Source organism: Paramisgurnus dabryanus, chromosome 23, assembly GCF_030506205.2.
Source record: "Paramisgurnus dabryanus chromosome 23, PD_genome_1.1, whole genome shotgun sequence".
Lineage (NCBI taxonomy): Eukaryota > Metazoa > Chordata > Actinopteri > Cypriniformes > Cobitidae > Paramisgurnus > Paramisgurnus dabryanus.
In genome coordinates, this window is record NC_133359.1 from 10,065,008 (window position 1) to 10,090,764 (window position 25,757).

The window sequence follows — 25,757 nt, forward strand, 5'->3', positions numbered from 1 at the left end:
CATAACACAGACCAACCAAATAAATAAATAAAAACCTTTTCTGCATGAACACTTAAAATGAATTGCATTAAAAAGTTTGCCACCGTTTGCCACTGAACCTGCATTAACGACGACAGTGGGGCTTCCGGCCTTAATCAAACGGTTTGGCACGTATGGTCGGGTTGCGATTTTGGTGCTTTCGTGTGTCTTGTGAATAGTATGCCATACAGACCCGTTTGCCACTGAACCTGCATTAACGACGACAGTGGGGCCTCCAGCCTTAGTCAAACAGGTTGGTATGTATGGTCGGGTTGCGTTTTTCGCGCTTTTGTGTGTCTTGTGAATAGTATGCCATACATACCCGTTTGCCACTGAACCTGCATTAACGACGACAGTGGGGCCTCCAGCCTTAGTCAAACGGGTTGGCATGTATGGTCGGGTTGCGATTTTGGCGCTATCGTAAGTCTTATGAATAGTATGCCATACAGACCCGTTTGCCACTGAACCTGCATTAACGACGACAGTGGGGCCTCCAGCCTTAGTCAAACGGGTTGGTATGTATGGTCGGGTTGCGTTTTTCGCGCTTTCGTGTGTCTTGTGAATAGTATGCCATACAGACCCGTTTGCCACTGAACCTGCATTAACGACGACAGTGGGGCCTCCAGCCTTAGTCAAACGGGTTGGCACGTATGGTCGGGTTGCGATTTTGGCGCTATTGTAAGTCTTATGAATAGTATGCCATACAGACCCGTTTGCCACTGAACCTGCATTAACGACGACAGTGGGGCCTCCAGCCTTAGTCAAACGGGTTGGTATGTATGGTCGGGTTGCGTTTTTCGCGCTTTCGTGTGTCTTGTGAATAGTATGCCATACATACCCGTTTGCCACTGAACCTGCATTAACGACGACAGTGGGGCCTCCAGCCTTAGTCAAACGGGTTGGCATGTATGGTCGGGTTGCGATTTTGGCACTATCGTAAGTCTTATGAATAGTATGCCATACAGACCCGTTTGCCACTGAACCTGCATTAACGACGACAGTGGGGCCTCCAGCCTTATTCAAACGGGTTGGTATGTATGGTCGGGTTGCGTTTTTCGCGCTTTCGTGTGTCTTGTGAATAGTATGCCATACAGACCCGTTTGCCACTGAACCTGCATTAACGACGACAGTGGGGCCTCCAGCCTTAGTCAAACGGGTTGGCACGTATGGTCGGGTTGCGATTTTGGCGCTATCGTAAGTCTTATGAATAGTATGCCATACAGACCCGTTTGCCACTGAACCTGCATTAACGACGACAGTGGGGCTTCCGGCCTTAGTCAAACGGGTTAACACGTATGGTCGGGTTGCGATGTTTTTGGCGTTTTCTCCTGGTCCTGTAAATGGTATACAATATAGACCCGTTTGCCACTGAACCTGCATTAACGACGACAGTGGGGCTTTAGGCCTTAGTCTAACGGGTCGTCAGGTTTCATTTTCTCTTAAAGATCGGAAGGTGACCCTTATTTACCATATATACCCTCGCATTGGGCCCCCAATTTGCTAAATCCTCAACTGTGGATAACATAATTATGCCTCAATATTTAGTCTGTCTGGAACTAAGCTGAGTTAAACCACATCACTGTGTGACACTTCAATACATATGAACGGCCGCTACGCTAATACGATTTTGTTTTTCTCTCCCGGTCTCGTCCTCGACCCGAGGACGAGACAAACAGACCCAGTCCCGGTAGATGTGAAAGTTGGCACACCTCTGATCTACTGGCTGTCCTTCAACGTTATGCCCAGCTGATACCTGACCAACGATCACCGGCAGAACCGCTTAATCTCCGCTAAATCTCCATTTCCGTTCTCCCAAGGGTTTTTCCCTCCTAGGACTTATTTTTTCTCGGATAAAAGCCCGGGGTTTTTTTTTCTCCTAGGGGGTTTTTCACCCCGGGGAGGCAGCCTTTTTGGGCTTTACCTAGCTTCCTCTTCTATACGTTGCTTTAGTAATACGTGCAATTATAATATTGAGTCATAGCCGCAGCAATTTTAACTGCTCATGCTATCATGTATTTTGTTGTGCTATCTGTCGTTTTCTGTGCTTTTCACTGCTTCTATTTATGTAAAGCGGCTTTGAAACAATTGACTTTTGTGAAAAGCGCTATATAAATAAAAATGAATTGAATTGAATTGAATTGAATTGAGTCATTACCTCTGGTCATTATCTCTACTATAATTAAGTTGTTATGTAGTCACATTATTTACTATATCAGGTTGGACGGCGCCAACTTGGACCTCTGATTATGGTTTAAGTTTTGTATTAAGTTGTGTACAAGTAATTGTTTGGGGTTTAATGGGTACTTTTTAACGAGAGCATGCTAGCATGGGGCGGTATAAGTGCTTCAGCCATTTCTTCTGGTTACATGGATAGACTAATTATTTAACCCTAACTAAGTTGTATGTAATCGTGATTACTATATGTTGACTACAAGGTGATAAGCCAAGACATCTGGTCATCGTCCCTAATTAAGTTGATGTATATATGATTCAATATATCAAGCTAGACGGAGCTAGCTTGGACCTCTCATCATTATATGGGCTTTGCACTACGGATGCATAACGATTAATTGCAATTAATTTATAGCAGAATTAAAGTTTTTGTTTACATCATATATGTGTGTGAACTGTGTTTAATAATTATTTTATGTAGATAAATGCACACACATGCATGTATATATTTAAGAAATGTTTACATATGTATATACATTTGTATATTTATGTATAATTTATATTATATGTAATATAACTACTTAATATATCAGTATATATTTTTCTTAAAATTATGCATGCATGTGTGCATATATACACATAATTATTATACACAGTTCACACACATATATGATGTAAACAAAAACATTTATTCTGCTATAGATTAATCGGGATTAATCGTTATGCATCCCTACTTTGCACTAAATTGTATATAGATGATTACAGTGGCCGGGATTTCCAGACCTCTGGTGAGGTCGAGTTTGTGTTCAGAACCCCCACAACATCAGGTGTGGGCTGATATGACTTCCCTCAACACACCTGCCTCAAAGTATCTAGTCTGCCTAGTAAGACCTTGATTAGCTGGATCAGTTGTGTTTGATTAGGGTTGGAATAAAACTCTGCAGAGACAGAGATTGGACACCCAAACCACCATCATTGTGATCAGTGTTTGCATTTCAACAGCTCATTTGCATTTTAAAGGACACACCCCAAAACAACATTTTTTGCTTGAACCTACACGCCTGTTTCACACATACTCCGTATGCAGTGTGTTGCTAACCGCTGCTTCTGCGTATCAAATGATCATGCGATTGACACTTTCTGTTGAAAAGCGCCTCATCAATAAACAATATAATAGCCTGCTGTGTTTTTTTTTCACAAAACAATATACTTTAGATATTATTTGATAGACTAGTTATGATGTTTAAAATCTTTAGTGTAGTGGTCAGGACACATGAATGGATCAAAGGTCTATTTATCTCCACATATATCATAAATATAAATTAGCATTATAACTTTTGAAGAGAAAATATAGGTGACAGGCATGGTTACATTATAGGCTACATTTCCTACTATTTATATATTTGCATAGAAGAGAATATTTATATAACGGAAATGAACGTCTCATATGGCAAGAAATATTCTCACATAATTAATAAATAACAGCATAATGACATGAATAAACAGACAAGGAAGCAAGAGTCACATGCAAATTGTATTATGATTACCGGAAAAACAGCAATATTACTGAAATAAACTCTGAGGTAAATACGCCAAACACGCTGTTATAACTGCAACAAGTTTAAATAAAATCAATAACAATTGAAAAAAAAACATTATTATCTCCCAAAACGTTATATGACAAACATTATATTTAAAGCAAATGTATTCTTACAATCATTCAAGATCCACACATTATTCCATATTACTCCCGTTACTGAGCACGTTCGTCTCTCGCCTCGCTCTGTTATAATAGTGCTGATTGACAGGTGCGCTTCCCCGTCTTTCAAACAGATCATTTTGTATAGTTCTCCTTAGAAAAATTAACCATAATTTTAACTATTGACAAAACGGTAGTTTAACAAAAAAATCCATGGTTATGTATGGATATGATGAGACAATATACATTTGGTTACTGTTGTTTTACTACAAATAAAAACTAAAAGACTATGCTAGTATAATTAAACAATGGTAAAATTAATAGCATACTTTATGTATATGCATGTATATAAACACGGTAGAATATTTAACAAGATGTTATATATATAATTTTTCAACTCATGGTGTTTTGCTTTAATTGCTTCATACTGGGATTAAACAAATAAGATTACAGAAAAAACTACTGAAAAACTTTATTTACATCCATTTAGAGTGAAATTACGGCATTTTTGTGTAAATCCGTGTTCATTCTGACTACAAAACATGCGCTATCACTTTAAATCAGCGCGTGCAGCTTGCGTGCTGTACAGCAAAAATAGACTCGCTGCCGAAACGATCGCAGCACTGCTGCACCGCACCGCATCTGCAACGGACTGGACGGACCGCATACGTATGCTGTGTGAAAGCTCTAACCTGTTAACATGGCTACGTAAAAATTTACGCACCGCAAACGCACTGCATACGGAGTATGTGTGAAACAGGCGACAAAGTGGAAATTTTAATAAGCTATAATAAATTATCTTTAACTGTTTGGTATCTTGAGCTTAAACTTCACATATGTACTCTGGGGACACCAACTACTTATTCTTATAGTCTTTAATGGCGCAAATTTTGTGAGGTAAATAACTTAAAGTAAAAGTGTTAAACGTTGCATAAATGAGTTTGGTTAAAAAGTGAGTGTAATAAAAGTTAGTAGTTATGAATGTGAAAACTTTACCTCCATACACTAGAGGTAATATGCTCAAGCATGCTAAGAACGTGACAGGGGTGTAATGCATCTTCTCTTTATAACCTTTGATTAAAGAGAACAATCAGGTTAACACAATACATTATAATTCAGCTATGCAAAAATCTCAAATTTTAAATTATTTAGGGAAAATCAAGCCAATGAACTTTACTTACCTCATAAGCCGGAGTTTAAAAGCTGTGCATAAAAATTCAAGTTTGGAAATCACTGACTGAGTTCAACAACTGAAATGGAGGCAAAACAAGTGCAGTCCTGCTAATATGTGAATTTTAATGGGAGTGTACAGATGAAATTGTACTACAGTTATGTAAGAGGTAATTTTTCGAACAAAAACATGTGCAGCTTGTTCAAGCTTGTCCATATTTTTTGATAAACTCTAAGACTTGCTTCACATCCTGACCAAGGTGCACCACTCACAGAGAAACACAGCGGGATGCTCTGGGTGCTCGAGGCAACAAGGACATTTAAAGAGATATCTTTACATCAAAACAAGTTTCTTCCCAAACTCACGACAGGAGGAGGGCCCACAACACCTCTCATGTGTACCAGAATGTCCCATAAAACTCAGTGTACATTTGGTTTCCAAACACCACATCTTCATGCAGAATACCAAAAGTCTGACTCTCTCTGCTCCTCCTTTTCCTCCTTGCACTTTTAGCACAAGACATTCTAAGCCTCACCAAATGATTATGTGTATTGTGTATTTCTCCTGCCTTGTTAAGCACTTTGGCAACGCAAGTTTTTTTTTAAACGTGCTATACAAATAAAATTGTATTGTATTGTATGTGTAAAAGTCATATCACACGCAAATAACAATGTAAAATGTTCATGTTTCCTATCATTGCAAAGGTTTCGGTGCGACTGGTACAAGGGTATCATTCCTACGGTAATAAAAACAAAGAATAAACAAGGTTAAGAAAAACACGACTCAATGCAAGGGGGGCTTACCCCGCTTCAGATGTATGTAGGCGAGGTGCCTCCCACAGGTTTATAACATCCAATCACTCCAAATCCCAATTGTTAAAGAGTATTTACATAATGTTTAGTTGATCTGGGTTTATTTAATAAGGAAATTGGCAAATGTATCTGGGAATCTGGGAGTCATTACCTCTGGTCATTATCTCTACTATAATTAAGTTGTTATGTAGTCACATTATTTACTATATCAGGTTGGACGGCGCCAACTTGGACCTCTGATTATGGTTTAACCTCTTCAACCCTGAGGACCCTGTCCCGGGTCCAGAATTTCGTATTTTGACTTAATATAAAATATTCTTTTAATCTTTGATGCTCCGTCATGGACCCCAGTAACACATATGAGATACTGTTTGAAAGCTTAGAGTCTCTACTTTCTGCAGATATGCATCACTTTGACATATCTTTTACTGTAAGAAAGTTATTTACACTTAATTTACACTATCACCCCCCCAATATTTTATTATATCATTTAATATTTACATATTTCATATTTTTCAAAAATGACAAACATGGGCAAGTCTTATATCAAATGAAAGCTCTCACTCTCAGGAATAAGGCTACAGCATTATTTTTGTTCTAATATCAGCACATATCCAACAATCGCTGAATGAATAATAAGGTAAAAAATGGTCTTTTGTAAACATATAGGAAACTTGAGTGTGGACTGCCTCAGATAGCACAGATAGCCACAAATGATACACCATCTTTTATCTTAGGTCCTACTCTAAACAATGAGTCCATTCACAGCATTTTCTTTGGTTGTTTGCATATATAATCCCTTGCTATTTATTATATGTGCAAAACAAAAAATTAATATTTATATGAAAAATGTATTTTCACACCCTTTAGTGAAATGAGAATAACTTTTGAATGCGACATGCTAAAGAGTTCATTCTTTTTTTGGGTGTTTACTGTCTGCTGCTGGTAACAACCAGAACTGTCTGCAGTCTGCTAGAGCACCCAGAACCAGAGTTATACAATATCAAAGACAGTGTTTACAACATAAAAAAGAAAATTTGGTGTTTCATCATATGAAAAACAACATAAATAACAATATTTGTCACAAACAGCAGCTTTTTATGTAACTTCAAAGGGTTTTCTCTTAAATGATATAAAGAAATTGCATTTATTCCACTGTATGTGGTTATGGGGACACTTCAAATGTTCTTAGGCAGAAATTGTATACAAAAAGGGTATTATTCCTCCCTTCAGTTGGAGTAAAATAACTTTTGCATAGATTATGATAGAGAAAAAATTCCTTTTTCCTCTGTAAGCTGACAATTGCTGGAATCAAACAAAACTGTCTGCAGGGACCTGAGATACCCAGGGCCAGAGTTATATACTTTCAAATAAAAACTTTAGAAAAAAAGATCAAAAAGCGCCTATTTATTTTTGTGTTTATTAGAGGACTGATATCACATACAACCATGTTGAGCACTTTTAACAGTGTTTTATGTAATTTCAAAGGGTTACCTGTAAAATGATACCAAACTTTTGTATGTAAACCTCTGCATGTGGGTATGGGATGCTTTTGAAATTGGGTAGGCCAAATCCAGGCGAAAATCCCCAAAATAGCTTCAGGGTGTAAGAAGTTAAGTTTTGTATTAAGTTGTGTACAAGTAATTGTTTGGGGTTTAATGGGTACTTTTTAACGAGAGCATGCTAGCATGGGGCGGTATTGTTAAAGTGCTTCAGCCATTTCTTCTGGTTACATGGATAGACTAATTATTTAACCCTAACTAAGTTGTATGTAATCGTGATTACTATATGTTGACTACAAGGTGATAAGCCAAGACATCTGGTCATCGTCCCTAATTAAGATGATGTAAATACAACCCCAAAACAGAAAAAGTTGGGACACAGTAGAAATTGTGAGTAAAAAAGGAATGGAATAATTTACAAATCTCATAAGCTTATATTTTATTCACAGTAGAATATAGATAACATATCAAATGTTGAAAGTAAGATATTTTGAAATGTCATGCCAAATATTGGCACATTTTGGATCTCATGAGAGCTACACATTCCAAAAAAAGTTGGGACAGGTATCAATAAGAGGCCAGAAAATTTTAATGTACATATAAGGAACAGTTGAAAGACCAATTTGCAACTTATTAGGTCAATTGGCAACATGATTTGGTATAAAAAGAGCCTCTCAGATTGGCAGTGTCTCTCAGAGGTCAAGATGGGCAGAGAATCACCAATTCTCCCAATGCTGCAGCGAAAAATAGTTTTCTGAGTTTCTCATAGAAAAAATGCCATGAGATTGAAGTTATCATCATCTACAGTGCATAATATCATCCAAAGATTCAGAGAATCTGGAACAATCTCTGTGCGTAAGGGTCAAGACCGGAAAACCATACCGGATGCCTGTGATCTTCGGGCTCTTAGATGGCACTGCATCACATACAGGAATGCTACTGTAATGGAAATCACAACATGGGCTCTGGAATACTTCCAGAACACATTGTCAGTGAACACAATCCACCGTGTCATTCGCTGTTGCCAGCTAAAACTCTGTAGGTCAAAAAAGAAGCCATATCTAAACATGACCCAGAAGCACAGGCGTTTTCCCTGGGCAAGGCTCATTTAAAATGGACTTTGGCAAAGTGGAAAACTGTTCTGTGGTCCAAAGAATCAAAATTTGAAGTTCTTTTTGAAAAACTGGGATGCCATTTCATCCGGACTAAAGAGGACAATGACAACCCAAGTTGTTATTGGCGCTCATTTTAGAAACCTGCATCTCTGATGGTTTGGGGTTGCATGAGTGCGTGTGGCATGGTCAGCTTACACATCTGGAAAGGCACCATCAATGCTGAAAGGTTTATCCAAGTTCTAGATACATATGATCCCATTCAGACGTCGTCTCTTTCAGGGAAGACCTTGCATTTTCCAACATGACAATGCCAGACCACATAGTGCATCAATTACAACATCAAGACTGCATAGAAGAAGGATTTGAGTACTGAAATGGCCAGCCTGCAGTCCAGATCTTTCACCCAAAGAAAAGATTTGGTGCATCATAAAGCGAAAAATGCGACAAAGAAGACCTAAGACAGTTGAGCAACTAGAAGTCTGTATTAGACAAGAATAGGACAACATTCCCATTCCTAAACATTGGTCCTCCTCCAGCTGTTCCTTTATATGCACATTTAACTTTTCTGGCCTCTTATTGCTACCTGTCCCAACTTTTTTTTGGAATGTGTAGCTCTCATGAAATCCAAAATGAGCCAATATTTGGCATGACATTTCAAAATATCTTACTTTCAACATTTGATATGTTATCTATATTCTACTGTGAATAAAATATAAGTTTATGAGATTTGTAAATTATTCCATTCCTTTTTTACTCACAATTTCTACAGTGTCCCAACTTTTTCTGTTTTGGGGTTGTATGATTCAATATATCAAGCTAGACGGAGCTAGCTTGCACCTCTCATCATTATATGGGCTTTGCACTACGGATGCATAACGATTAATTGCAATTAATTTATAGCAGAATTAAAGTTTTTGTTTACATCATATGTGTGTTAACTGTGTTTAATAATTATTTTATGTAGATAAATGCACACACATGCATGTATATATTTAAGAAATGTTTACATATGTATATACATTTGTATATTTATGTATAATTTATATTATATGTAATATAAATACTTAATATATCAGTATATATTTTTCTTAAAATTATGCATGCATGTGTGCATATATACACATAATTATTATACACAGTTCACACACATATATGATGTAAACAAAAACATTTATTCTGCTATAGATTAATTGGGATTAATCGTTATGCATCCCTACTTTGCACTAAATTGTATATAGATGATTACAGTGGCCGGGATTTCCAGACCTCTGGTGAGGTCGAGTTTGTGTTCAGAACCCCCACAACGTCCGGTGTGGGCTGATATGACTTCCCTCAACACACCTGCCTTAAAGTATCTAGTCTGCCTAGTAAGACCTTGATTAGCTGGATCAGTTGTGTTTGATTAGGGTTGGAATAAAACTCTGCAGAGACAGAGATTGGACACCCAAACCACCATCATTGTGATCAGTGTTTGCATTTCAACAGCTCATTTGCATTTTAAAGGACACACCCCAAAACAACATTTTTTGCTTGAACCTACACGCCTGTTTCACACATACTCCGTATGCAGTGTGTTGCTAACCGCTGCTTCTGCGTATCAAATGATCATGCGATTGACACTTTCTGTTGAAAAGCGCCTCATCAATAAACAATATAATAGCCTGCTGTGTTTGTTTTCACAAAACAATATACTTTAGATATTATTTGATAGACTAGTTATGATGTTTAAAATCTTTAGTGTAGTGGTCAGGACACATGAATGGATCAAAGGTCTATTTATCTCCACATATATCATAAATATAAATTAGCATTATAACTTTTGAAGAGAAAATATAGGTGACAGGCATGGTTACATTATAGGCTACATTTCCTACTATTTATATATTTGCATAGAAGAGAGTATTTATATAACGGAAATGAACGTCTCATATGGCAAGAAATATTCTCACATAATTAATAAATAACAGCATAATGACATGAATAAACAGACAAGGAAGCAAGAGTCACATGCAAATTGTATTATGATTACCGGAAAAACAGCAATATTACTGAAATAAACTCTGAGGTAAATACGCCAAACACGCTGTTATAACTGCAACAAGTTTAAATAAGATCAATAACAATTGAAAAAAAACATTATTATCTCCCAAAACGTTATATGACAAACATTATATTTAAAGCAAATGTATTCTTACAATCATTCAAGATCCACACATTATTCCATATTACTCCCGTTACTGAGCACGTTCGTCTCTCGCCTCGCTCTGTTATAATAGCACTGATTGACAGGTGCGCTTCCCCGTCTTTCAAACAGATCATTTTGTATAGTTCTCCTTTGAAAAATTAACCATAATTTTAACTATTGACAAAACGGTAGTTTAACTAAAAAATTCCATGGTTATGTATGGATATGAGGGGACAATATAAATTTGGTTACTGTTGTTTTACTACAAATAAAAACTAAAAGACTATGTTAGTATAATTAAACAATGGTAAAATTAATAGCATACTTTATGTATATGCACACGGTAGAATATTTAACAAGATGTTATATATATAATTTTTCAACTCGTGGTGTTTTGCTTTATTTGCTTCATACTGGGATTAAACAAATAAGATTACAGAAAAAACTACTGAAAAACATTATTTACATCCATTTAGAGTGAAATTACGGCATTTTTGTGTAAATCCGTGTTCATTCTGACTACAAAACATGCGCTATCACTTTAAATCAGCGCGTGCAGCTTGCGTGCTGTACAGCAAAATAGACTCGCTGCCGAAACGATCGCAGCACTGCTGCACCGCACCGCATCTGCAACGGACCGCATACGTATGCTGTGTGAAAGCTCTAACCTGTTAACATGGCTACGTAAAAAATTACGCACCGCAAACGCACTGCATACGGAGTATGTGTGAAACAGGCAACAAAGTGGAAATTTTAACAAGCTATAATAAATTATCTTTAACTGTTTGGTATCTTGAGCTTAAACTTCACATATGTACTCTGGGGACACCAACTACTTATTCTTATAGTCTTTTAAAAAAATCATAATATGACCCCTTTAACCACTGATTAAGTATAAACAGTGTGAAACTAAGCCCTATTCTTGTCATCTATTTATTTGCAACAATTATCTCCAACACTAGATGGCGTTAAGGAGCGCTCTCTAATTTAAGCTTAGTTTGATATGATAAGGAGAACTGTTTATGATAAATTGGAAGAATCTATGTTTAAGAATTAATGTTAATTCTCAGTGGATTAAACCGAGCAATCTGAAGTTTTGTTTTCTGCAGTAGCAGTGCATGACACGAGCGCCGCGCGAGCCGGAAATTAACAGGATTCCTAATGGCGCAAATTTTGTGAGGTAAATAACTTAAAGTAAAAGTGTTGAACGTTGCATAAATGAGTTTGGTTAAAAAGTGAGTGTTATAAAGGTTAGTAGTTATGAATGTGAAAACGTGACTTTACCTGAAGAAGATGTACGAGTATGTCCGTGACGTTTCTGGTCAGTGTGGGTCCGGTTTGACCATAAAAAATGGGTTTGACACGGCAATATAGGCTACTGTATAGTTTGATGGACAGACAGACAGGTTTCATATTTAATTAATATTTCATATTTTAAACTAGAGGGAGCTAAGTGTTATTTCTATGAATGTGAGAGACTGTAGTCAAAGAGTATAGAAGCCCAAGAGGCGAAACTCAATAGAACGCTCCATAGCAACAGTTGCCCCCATTATGGCCTGAAAACTGAAGGAAAACGCCGAAAAATAATGTCAATGGCACTGAACCAACTTAATATAACAAAAACTTGGCATAACTTATTTTTTTTTCTGGTCGTCATATCTAAATACGAAAACAACGTGGTTATGCATGGCCCAATTATCCTTAGGAAAATAGTATTTTGGGACAAAATATTACTTTAAAAGTACGATAAGACTACTATAGAAATACTATAGCGGCTCTGGATATTATAGAGGTATTACAGAACATTACATACTTATGTGATGTTCGAATACCTCTATAATATTTTAAAGCTGCTATAGTATTTCTATAGTAGTCTTATCGTACTTCTATAGTATGTCCCAAATTACTATAGTATTCCTATAAGATTACTATACTATTTTGTCCCAAAATACTATAAGATTCCTATAATACTTTTTCGTAAGGGTATGTCCCCCACCGAATCGGCTTCATTAGCCTACCACTTACGGTTTGCATAGATACAATTATAAAATTACGGCAAACCTTTAATCTATCAATATTTATGTTCTATTATGCATTTTCCTTGTTATATAACAGAAATTCATGAAATAATATAGGCAGACACACAGTAATAAGATATTTATTCAAATGTTGATTTTGAAATGAGTGAACATCACCATATATACGATTTGGAAAAATAAATAAATAAATAAAATTATAAATGAACATTTCTTAAGAGTTAATCTTTTACATAGAATATCACAAAAATATTAACACGTTTTTTCAACATATTCAGTGAAAGTGCACACAGTGAACGTTTCAATGGCAAGAACAAAAACAATCTGTGAATGTCCTATTACAGGCGGAAAGGTACAAAAAAGATGTGCAATCTAGCAAGTGCACACATGAACTATAAACAGTACTAAAATGGAGCCATAAGATCTCAGTAATTAATCAGACACCACCATCTATTGTGTGAGCATTTGTGTATGAGAAGTTTTGTTGTATTTTTTTCTTTTTGTGAGAGAAGAGGCACTGACATAGAATGGAAGAGTGTGGAACAGTTGTGAGGCGCGCTAACGCTTTCAGCAGCTTTCAGTCCATAATGGCGGCCGTGGCTCCGCAGCGCCATCTACAGACTGTTACCCATAACATAACAGAGCTTCCCCTCTTGGGCTTCTATACTCTTTGCTGTAGTTTAGATCAGAGCCATAGAAAAACAGAGTTGTGCCACCGGAAGTCCAGAAGCTCGCCCGTCACGTGATTCACGGAGACTTCAGTAAGTTCCTAGAAGCCCATAGTGAGCCATTGAATTAGAGTCAAAGAGCTGTGATTTTTCTTAATTTATGGTCAAGCAACGTATTTTTTTTTTTACAATATTTATATATCACATCAAAATGTGAAGGTAGTATTGTTATGTAGTTATATAAACAATGTTTTTTGACAAATTAAATTCACCAATATAGGAAGATTTGTATGGTCATCTGCCGGTATGTCCCTTGTTAACATGTTTTATGCTGCCTTTAGTAACTTTAAAGCTTTAAAATGCATCACACTGTGTACTAATGTAAGTTTATGCCTGTTAATAATATACAAAGTGAATGTGCTGTGTATGTATGGGGGTATTTTGATGCCAATATTATTGAAAATGGACAGAGTAAAAGTCACAAATAGACATTACAACTTGTAAACACAAAACGCAATCTACAAATAGATTAAAAATCCACAAACACAGTCCTCGTGATCCGCAAATGTAAAACAAGATCTACAAATCGTCTTTATGATCCACAAATATAAAGCATGATTAACAAAAAGAAATCAGTGACTTGTACTTGAAAACCAGAATTTGAATGAATGTAAAGTGACTTCTTTGCAGATGAATATCATTTTCTATTTGTAGATTGGGTCACATTTGTTTTCAGAATTCTGACACTATTGTTTTGCTTTGGTGACAAAATAATGCCATAATCGTTGAAAATGAAGAGACTACAATTTGTAAACACGAAACAAATCTGCAAATAGGTTCCAAATCTGCAAACAAACTCCTCATGATCCGCAAATGTAAAACGAGATCTACAAATATATAAAAATCCACGAACAGACTCTTCATGACATACAAATATAAAATGCGATTTACAAATAGATTTAAAATCCGCAAACCAACTCTTTATGATTCACAAATAGAAATCATCGACTTGTACTTGACAAACAGAATTTAAATGAATGCAAAGTGATTTGTCTGCGCATGAGGGTCATTATTTGTTTGTAGATTGTGTTGCATTTGTTTTCAGAATTTTGGCACAACTGTTTCGCTGTTTTCCATTAAAAAAATCTACAAATACCCTCCTCACAATTTGCAAACAAACACAGTCTAACTTGTATTTTCCAACCATTGTAAAAAGACATTTTTACACATTCTGTGCAAAGTTCAGCATGCAAGTGTTGAATCTGTGTTTGCAAATCACAGGGTATTCACGAATCCTTCTGCACAAGTCTACAGATCTTTTTGGCACTATCTTTCCGCAGAGTTTGTCACTACGATCCACGCGTGTAGTCAGCCAATCAGGGGTATTGCTTCAAAGTAATGCCACGCCCCCTCAATAAGCTCTTTTCAAAATAAAAGCTGGGCTCACTGCCATTTACCGTTGCCGGTGTTACAGAGCTGAAAGGCGGCCAGACCGCGTTATCGATATTATATTAATGATATTAAAGCATTTATGTATAGCATGGCAAATATGTAGCATTAACGTGAACTAGAACAACCCCTCGTTTAAGTTATTATCAGTGCCTGACAATTCAGCCGAGGTCATTAAATCGTTAAAAACACTGCATGAAGCGGTTTTATCCTTAAAACATCAGTGTCTCTTCAACGAACATTTGCCGAGCGTCAGCGAGCCAGCTGGATGGAGTGGAGCTGCTAAGGTGACGCAGCTAAAATAAAGCAAGCGGGTGCAACGATAATACTGGATGTAACTTAATTAACAGGAACATGAGCCTTATTTGACAGCAGCACTAATTGAACTATTTGACCATATGCATTTGATATACATACCGTGACCGGAATGCACTTACAAATCGCGCTGTTATTAGAAACATTTAACTGTTTCCAGACTGAGCATGGAGACAAACAACCACAAGCCGTTTATAAAAGCAGCTGCCTGTCAGCGTGTACGGAATGAAGTCAAAACGGTCTCGGTTTTTAGACCGGCAGTCTGCCTGTGCCATTCCACCCTAATCCGGACTGCAAATTACATGTTAATATTATATCCACCATTTACAATCCTTCCTTTAAGGTCTGTTCTGCTTTTAACAGCTCAAAGCTATTACTCTCTGTAGCTTTCGAGTCCGTTGTAGGCTACAGGTAAATTTTGCAGTTGTTTTAGTTAACTTTCCAGAGCATTTTATTGTCGGAAATGGTCCTGGGCTGGGTTTTCCTATAACGATTGAACTTAGCACTCAAGAGCGCTTTCTACAAGGTAAAACGATCGCTCGCAGCTGGGTTTTAAGTGCTACTAACGAGTCGCTATCCCTTTGTCAAGTGCTGAAATGTCACTTACTGAATGACTCGTAATTGTAGCAGAAGCTTAGGCTAATGATCTTCAGCCGATGTGCACTAATATTTTTTAAAATATTATTAATTATTTTTCAATGACTTATTAAATGTTTTAATAATTTGTGCATCATGAAATATTCTTTTTTCATATTTAGTTAGGACTCGTCCCACTGCGCAATGCCTTCTGCATTTTATAATATAGTTTAGATTTTTCTTTTTATTTGTTGTTTATTATCTATGTTTATTTATTATTAAGGATTATTGCATTGTACCGGGAATATTTATTTGGTTTCTTTAATCAGATGCCATACCCTTCAAAAAATATTTTTTTACTGTAGCCTAGATGAATTATAGCAGCAATTGGTAGGAACCATTTATCAATTTGCTAGTACCAACTTTTATCAAAATTGTACCAAATACGTTTTCCTTCTTAATTAATTTATGTTTAGTCATTTAAATTTCATTTCTCGTTTGAATTTTAAATATATTATATTAAAGTAATTTAAACAAATAAACAAAGAAAAAAAACCCAATAAATAAATATAGCCTACATTTAAAACATTACATTATCGTTATTGCAGGAGTGCAATTTGCTGGTTGTCCTGCAGGTGACCTTGTAACACTGCTGTCTTACGATGCACTTATAAATTAACGATTACTCCAGAGCACTCGTAGATCTACGATGATTTTCGAGTGCTACTTAAGCTACAACGCTTTTGGGAAACGGCCCATAATTCTAAGATGAATTTTAAGATTGTATTTGTATTTGTATTTACGATCTACTTAGCGATGCTTTTGAGAAACCCGGCCCTGCTCGTTTGGAATTTGCCTGGCGCACAGCTCTAGTCAGAAAGATTAAAAGGCGGGCTTTGTTTTTAAAAAATGTAATGCATTTCTTTATATTACAATAATGAACAAGTCACCCATTTATCAAGTATCGATTCATTATTTTCACTTAATCCTTTTTGCTTTTTACAAAAAGTAGAATAGGCACGCATATTCTGCATTTAGCCAAAATTATGACTGTGGCATGAAGAAACTTTCCTATTTTAGTGAAAAAATATAGTTTGATAAATTTCAGTTCTTTTGCTATTTTTACGTAGCATATATTGATGATTTTTAATAACAAATATGATCGTTTTAAACAAACTAAGTACACTGATAAAAATAATATGAAAAAAATTATACGCTGGATTTACAAAAAAAAAAAAAAATACAGTGCATCATTTTTACATACACTTTTTTAAAGTAAGTTTTACATTGAATTTAAGCCTTTGCAATTTAAGCAATTGCAATGTTTAAGTAAGTTTTACATGGAGAAGCAATTAGGCCTACTAAAATTGGATGCAAAAATGATGCACTTTATTTTTAAGTTAATACAGCCTATTATTTTTTTATAATTATTTAATTTCCTTCTCACAAATTTTACATGATCAAATTTAGGAATTAACTAAATAATGTGTTAATCTAGAATTACTCACATTTTTGCATTATTTGTACTCAAAAATAGTTTTTGTTTTAACCTATTTTTTTATAAAATTGACTAATTTTATTTAGTTAAATTTACTAAGCCACAAAACATTTTTTACAGTGTAAAATAAGAAAAACGAAGTAGGTAAAACCGCATACCCAGCTAGACACTCAAATCGAGACAGGCACTCAAATCGAGTCAAAACAGTCTTGGCTTTTAGACCCGCAGTCTGCAATCCACCCTAACCCGGACTGCAGGTGACATGTTAAAATTATTCCACCCGTTACATCAAATCAGTAGTGGTTCAAGCATATGTGCCGAACCCCCCCCCCTCCCCTTCATTGTCCCCCAACCCTACCACCAGTGAATAAATAAATACATTAAATAAAAACAAGCACTTTAAACAAAAAGCACACATAATTCTTTTTTTGGTTTTTAACTGAATTCTAAACACTAGTTAATTCCTTAAAGTTAATTAAGGGTTAATCCCTAGTCCTCCCCTCGCGAGTTGTTTTTTGTTCAGGGCCTAAATGTGCATTGAAATATAGTTGAATGTATTTCATAAAATTAATAAAAGATATACAATTATAAATTATTGTTGAATTATCCCTTTTTCCAAGTATGTCATTATGCACAATGTATCAAACTTTGAAAATGAAACAAAAACAATAACTTAAAAGTCCTTTTAAAAGCAGTAGTTATTAATGACATAACTGTATATATTTTGCACGTTTCTCATCCTCTTTTTAATCCTGCTTGACTGAAGGCTTCCGTTAGAACGTTTCTCGTTTGTCGTAAGGTTTTTGTACATTAAAGCTGTTGAGTTTCTCCCGCGGACTTTTCCCCCTCGCGCTCGGGCACGCTGTCTGCACGCTGTATATGAACTTGAACGCACCGCCTAAAGTCGAGGGCAGGGCGCACACTTCTAGTTCTAAACAGGTTAACTGAAAGCACAATGACATTAAATGAGCTGACACCTATTTCGTTTTTTTTTTTTTCGCAGATGCGCACAGCTCCAGTCAGGACATATTAGCCAGTTTTGTATATCAGTAGGTTCCAAACTATTGCAACCCCATACGTATTTACAAGACCTACATTTTTTTATAGAAATATAGGGGAAAACACATTTTTTCCCTTTTAGTAGTTTTTTAACAAGTTTACTTAAATAATATTAAAATATAGGGCTGCACAATTATGGCAAAATCATAATTGTTTAGGCTACTGTATTTGCACTGAATTGGAAATGATATATTAGAAAAATACAATGAATTTTCAAGGCTGCAGAGAACAGTATAGCAGATATGGCTACTGAGGATTTAATTATATTATTTTAATAGTCAGCGAGTCCCACTCCGGCCCTCATTTTGAGTGTCTAGCTTGGTGCACATTTTTACAGACTTTCTTTTTCTTATTTTGGTAAAAAATTAACAAGTTCTATTATTATGTAGCATACATTGATTTTTTAATAACAAATATGACTGACTTATTCATTGGCAAATGCAGAACAATGAGGAGAAAGCAAAGGTAGGCTACACGCCTTTCTCCCTTATATGATTAAAGGCTTAAATGTCATTTTTAAAACAAAAGCACATGCTTGTCAAATTTATGCTGGCTGGATAAATGCAGAATCAACAATATCTTATTTTTTTTGTTCGATTTATTTGTTCGTATTCATTGACCCTTTTTTTCTTGTGCCAATTAGCACGATTTTCTTTTTCCTGTCACTCAGCACGAATTTCTATAGCCTATTGTTTTCCATGAAAACAAATACATATATCAAATACTGCCTGACGAAATTTTGTGACCGAGCCAGCATAAATTTGACAAGCATAAACAGTCCGCTTTCGGTTTAAATTTGTTTTTAAATTAAATACATTTTAAAATTACATTTAGCTTATGTTCTCCATGATTAATCTTCTCATCGCAAGGTAGAGGCGTGTCGCCTATGTTCTACATGTTCCTTGTTGTTCTGCATTTGCCAATAAATAAATAAATAGGCTACTTAGTTTGTTTAAAACTGTCATATTTGCTAGATAATAATAGCAAAAGAACTTATTTATTTATCACTAAAGGAAGGTTCCTTCAAAGCCACAGTCATCTACTTTTTGTAAAATGCAAAAGGGATTAAGTGAAAATAATTAATCAATACTTGATAAATGGATAGCCTAATCAGTCCTGACTAGAGCTGTGTGCCAGTCACATTCCAAACGAACAGGGCTGGGTTTCCCGATAACGATTAAACTTAGCACTTAAGAGCGCTTTCTACGAGCTACTTAACGAACATTCGTTGTTCATTTATGTGCGTTTCCCAAAGATGCACGTATAACGATCGCTCGCAACTGGGTAATGCAATAATCCTTAATAATAAATAAACATAGATAATAAACAACAAATAAAAAGAAAAATCTAAACTATATTATAAAATGCAGAAGGCATTGCGCAGTGGGACGAGTCCTAACTAAATATGAAAAAAGAATATTTCATGATGCACAAATTATTAAAACATTTAATAAGTCATTGAAAAATAATTAATAATATTTAAAAAAATATTAGTGCACATCGGCTGAAGATTATTAGCCTAAACAAGCTTCTGCTACAATTACGAGTCATTCAGTAAGTGACATTTCAGCACTCGACAAAGGGATAGCGACTCGTTAGTAGCACTTAAAACCCAGCTGCGAGTGATCGTTTTAGCTTGTAGAAAGCGCTCTTGAGTGCTAAGTTCAATCGTTATAGGAAAACCCAGCCCAGGACCAATTCCGACAATAAAATGCTCTGCAAAGTTAACTAAAACAACTGCAAAATTTACCTGTAGCCTACAACGGACTCGAAAGCTACAGAGAGTAATAGCTTTGAGCTGTTAAAAACAGAACAAACCTAAAAGGAAGGATTGTAAATGGTGGATATAATATTAACATGTAATTTGCAGTCCGGATTAGGGTGGAATGGCACAGGCAGACTGCCGGTCTAAAAACCGAGACCGTTTTGACTTCATTCCGTACACGCTGACAGGCAGCTGCTTCTATAAACGGCTTGTGCTTGTTTGTCTCCATGCTCAGTCTGGAAACAGTTAAATGTTTCTAATAACAGCGCGATTTGTAAGTGCATTCCGGTCACGGTATGTATATCAAATGCATATGGTCAAATAGTTCAATTAGTGCTGCTGTCAAATAAGGCTCATGTTTTTGTTAATTACGGCAAGTTACATCCAATATTATCGTTGCACCCGCTTGCTTCATTTTAGCTGCGTCACCTTAGCAGCTCCACTCTATCCAGCTGGCTCGCTGACGCTCGGCAAATGTTCGTTGAAGAGACACTTATGTTTTAAGGATAAAACCGCTTCATGCAGTGTTTTTAACGATTTAATGACCTCGGCTGAATTGTCAGGCACTGATAATAACTTAAACGAGGGGTTGTTCTAGTTCACGTTAATGCTACATATTTGCCATGCTATACATAAATGCTTTAATATCATTAATATAATATCGATAACGCGGTCTGGCCGCCTTTCAGCTCTGTAACACCGGCAACGGTAAATGGCAGTGAGCCCAGCTTTTATTTTGAAAAGAGCTTATTGAGGGGGCGTCGCATTACTTTGAAGCAATACCCCTGATTGGCTGACTACACGCGTGGATCGCAGTGACAAACTCTGCGGAAAGATAGTGCCAAAAAGATCTGTAGACTTAGGGGGGGCGGCGCCAAGATGGCTACCTGACCAGACGTGTTTGTTTGAGCTCTCACAACTGTGTTTAGATAGTGCAAAAAAAAAACTTCTAGCTATTTGTGCGCTCTGTTTATACTTTATTACAGTTCTGTCTTTAAGTTTTCCACAGTTCTGTGTTAAAATGGGGCGTAAACGTGGTCATTTGAACCCCTCTTCGGCTGCTACTAACGTTAAATCGTCTGATAATAGCACGTGCTCTTTAGCCAGCGGTGGACATGATTACGTTGTCACTTGCCCGTCTGAGGAAGATCTGTTTGACTTAGCTGAAGAAGAGTTTCCTCCACTGCCTATCACCCCATGTAAGTCGCCGCTTATAAAGAAAAGAGCAAGTGACGACGGTCGAGCTGATGTCTCGTCACAACTGTTAGCCATAACGCAGTTGATCAACAGCCGCTCTGATGGCATTGAGAGAAAGATTGCTGACATGTCCGCTGAGTTAAAAGCTGTTGTTGATAAGGTTATGAAGAAGTTTATTTTAATCCCAATCTACATAAATAATAATTTACCATTATATATTATGTGTATCAATCATTTTACCATTATATATATTCATTGCAATCATGTGTGGGAAAGTTTGGCATACATTGTGTAAGCCTACTGCATAGTTTGAGGTCTTAATATGAGTAGCCTGAGGTGGGCCTAGTCTAATGAATAGCCCAGGGTCAAATAGGTCACGGGAAGAAGACACTGGTCTGAGGAATGTCATGTGGTTCCTGCCTGAACAGAAACATATTGTTTTAAGCATGGAGGAGGGGAGGGAACCAAAACCTATATATTACCAAGCCAGGGCTCAGAGGGGCAGACTTGTTTTGGAGAGTCCTCCCAGGACTCTGGTTCTGGGGGGATTCATCAGGGTGGTCTCGGCTTTTTATTTGTCCGGATAATAAAAGTCTATCTCTTGAAATCAAAACCTAAGACTGAAGATTGTTTCATTTGAGGAAAAGGAAAACCACAACATTTGGTGCCGAAACCCGGGATAGAAAAGAGCTGGACAGACGAACCACCTGGGCGAACCTGACGAACAACACAAACAATGTATGGCCATATACTAAGGTAGGCACTTTTTGCTTATTTATTAGGTTTGTGTTGTTTGCCAGAATTGCCCCACGTGGTGAGAAATTTAAGCTCTTCTAAATTTAAGAACCATATATGTGAACTGGGTTTTGATTTCAAGGGTACAATCTAATTAAGGCATGCATGCATTAATCTGTATTAAGTTACTTTGGCTTTGATGATCAGGGTGAATTGAAACAGATTTTAAGTTAAGAGAACGCGCAAGAGTTTGTATGCAAGGTTGCATATGTCTACGTTTGTCGAGGAAGTGTATAACGTAGAGGTTTAATTTGGTTTAATTTGAAGTTAAAAGTTTAAATCATTACGTCGGGGAAGTGCAGTAATGATTGTTTAATTGGTTAATGTAAAAAAGGACACTCAAAAGTCGTTACGTCGGGGAAGTGCAGTGACGATTGTGTAATTATTTAATAATTTGTGTTTGAGTGTGTATGTATGCAGCTGCAGAGTGTGTGTTAGTGAGAGAAATGTGAACATGCATCAGGTAAAGCAGGGAGAGACTTTCCCTTGGGCAGTTGGGCTGTTAAGGGGGGGTATCCTGTGAGTGTAGGGTAAATAGCTACTGTGTTAGAGTGTGGAATAATGAGCCCTAAAAAATAAAAATAAATAAAGGGTTTGACATAAATGCTAATTGGATATTACTGAAAAATGGTTTGGTTAACAATTTGGTTTATAGGTTATCAAGCATACATTTGAAATTTAAGGTTTGGTCAAACAATTGACACCAGATGGGATATCAAAAAGAGCACAGAACCAGAGACTACAGCTGGCTTTCTCGATGGGCAATGCAATCAGGTGGCCACCTATTAATCAATCAATTTTGCTTGTTTAAAGATTGTATTGTTCACCTGAGATGGCTCGTGGTGGTCAAATCACAAATGGTCTTCCAAATTTAAGAATAAAAAGGACAAATTAAAGATTACTAGATTAAATGATAAGAATAAAGGGTTTCATTTTCAAAAGGAATGTGTGCTAGGACAGATGATGGTTTATTGTGTGAATGAGTTTTATTTTGTCATTGAGTGGCTTTGATGAAGATTTAATGTCAAGTTGAGAAACAGTCGTGAGGAACCTGAGTGTTACCGTGTCGGGGCAGACACGTTGGGGTTCGGAGAGAAGAGTACTAAAATCCTGTAGGTCAGGTACGGTCTATGGGCTCTATTTTAACGATCTGAAACGCAAGTGCGAAGCGCAACGCGCAAGTGAGTTTGTGGGCGGATCTTGGGCGCTGTTGCTATTTTCCCGGCGTGAGAAATAACTCTTGCGCCGGGCGCAAATCAATAAGGGGTTGGTCTGAAGTAGGTTCATTATTCATAGGTGTGGTTTGGGCGTAACGTCAAATAAACCAATCAGAACGCTATCCAACATTCCCTTTAAACGCAAGGGCGCAAGTTCCGTGGCGGGTTGCTATTATTATGACGGATTTACCAGGCGCACGCCAGGAGCGGTTCACAGCCGAGGAGACCGACGTCCTTGTACGGGGGAATCCCAAGCTTGCCAGCATAAATCGGGCACGCGGTGTAACGGGAGGTGGATCTGCCTCAGGACCTGACGCCAGCAGAGGACATCGCTGCGTCCACCCTCACCGCTGAAAGGGTTTGGGGGCTTTGAAATCGGACCCAAGAAACGCAAGGTCCAACCCCAAAGTAGACTAACAAATCAAGTTCATATACATTAAGGTTTCTTATGAAAACATTTAAATTATTATTTACATAAAATAAACGTAATACAGCCACACAACAAACTTATGAAAATATTTTAATCGTTATTTGCATGAGAATTTTTTAACGCAGCCACACAATAAATAAAAACTATCATCACAATGCTCACCACTATGATTCCCCTTATCTCGTGTATTAATATTTTTTAGTGTAACAATTTATGATTTGCAAAAATAACTGTTGCATCTGTGTAGATTAGATAAGCAATGCGCGTTGTGCACGCTATACATTATGGTCAAGCATGCGCCCTTAAAATAGCATATTGAACCACGCGCAACGCGCCACTGACTTTAGACTAGTTTTTTTTTGGTTAGTAGCGCAATTGTTTTTTGAAACTGCAAAATAGCATAAGAGATGGTTTGCGCCGCAACACGCCTCCTTTTTGCGCTGAACCGCCCAGGGAGCGCAAGTTTATTCCCTAGTTTGCTGACGTGCATCTGTGGAGGGAAAAACCCCGCTGTGCGCCGGCGCAAAATACGAATGATACATGCGTCACTGACAAAGTCAATTGCGCTGGGTGCAAGATAGGGCCCTATGTGTTATTTGTCTTGTTGTTTTGGAAGGCCCGGGCTGATGAGATATATTGTTTTTGTTTTATTTGTCATGTCGTATTGGTAAATTGTGTAAGTGAATCATTTCCATGTCGACTGAAGTGTAATGGAAAGATGAACTTGGCCAGGTATTCTAGATAGAGTTGTTTTATTTTATTTGTGTGAGAATGCAATGTGTCTGTGCTAGCATGAGTCTGTGAGAGCAAGTCTGAGATGAGGAAAGGTGGGGGCTGAGTGAGTAGTGAGTGTGTCTTTCTCCTGTGGCTCTAAAGAGTCCACAGAGAGGTGTTGTGTTACAGGAGTGAAGATTGTTTAAAACTATAAAAAAGGGGATAAAGTTTGAAAGTATGTGAATAAGAGTAAGAATATGAGTATGGATAAGAGACAGTTATAAATGCTGGGTAATAAATATGATATTGGAAGGTATTGTGGAGTTATTGTAGCCACAAATATAAATTTTTATAGTAAAGTACGCAGGTACTTCTAATATCTGAATAACTCATTTAAATGATTGATTCAAATAAATGAGTGTGCTCGATAGGAAAAGTATAGCTTGCCCAGAAAAGCACAAAAGTGTGTGATGGAGTTTAACATTATTTGAAAGAATCTTGTTTTAAGGACACATTGGGAATCTGAGTAATTGTTTGGAGAGTAGATAAATTGGACAAATAAAAAACAATAAGATTGTGAAGTGGTTAAAATGAGAAATAATTATAAAATATAAGGTTTGTTATATTGCAAAGAAAATATTATGGCAGTCAGATTAATGGAAAAATAAGAATTGAACAACTGTTGTGTGGAGAATTAGAAAATAGAATAATTGGATGTTCAAATGAGGAAACATTTGATGTGGCATTGTGTGAGAAGAAATATAACTAAATAAAAATATAAACTAAATTAAAGATAAGAGGAGATAATTAACAGACAAAGAAATGCTCAAAGGGAGAGAGAGAGAGAGAGAGAGAGAGAGAGAGAGAGAGAGAGAGAGAAAGAAAGGGAGGGGAAAACAAACGGTCACCAGATTTGACCTGTAAAGGTCAACTCTCATTGCTCGAGGGGAATTGTGGGATTAAGCAAAATCTAGCAGAAAAACAGAGGTGAAGCTTTGAAAGAGAAATAACAAATTAGAGAAAAAAAGAGTAGAGACCAAGTTATTAAAGGTGGAAATAAAGATGAAAAATTAAAAAGGACAGAAAAATTATTAAAAGGTGAATGACACAGATAAATTATATAAAGGAAAAAAAGATTTAACAAAATGAAGAGGAGTCTTCATCTGATGATTGAAGGTGGTCACAAAATAAATTTTATTTTAAATTGAAAGGCAATATTTTGCAATGGGTTAAGTTAAACATTGAAAGGCTGAAAGCTCTGATCCTTTGACATTCAAGAAAGTGAATAAAAGCTGGCGATGCAAAGACAATGGCAAAAACTGTGTGACATCAAAGTGTTGGAGTTGCAAAGAGAGGAGTAACTC

At 36.7% G+C, this 25,757-nt stretch overlaps 1 protein-coding gene across 1 annotated transcript in view; it reads right to left on the reverse strand.

Moving 5' to 3' along the window:
- The window catches only part of ugt5a5 (UDP glucuronosyltransferase 5 family, polypeptide A5), an 81,018-nt gene that overhangs the window by 7,464 nt on the left and 47,797 nt on the right, over positions 1-25,757 (reverse strand). The window contains exons 2-3 of the mRNA XM_065291993.2: positions 5,071-5,139; positions 4,886-4,960 (exon numbers count right to left, since the gene is read on the reverse strand). The gene's annotated coding sequence lies outside the window, so the exon portion shown is untranslated. The remainder of the gene's footprint in view (positions 1-4,885; positions 4,961-5,070; positions 5,140-25,757) is intronic.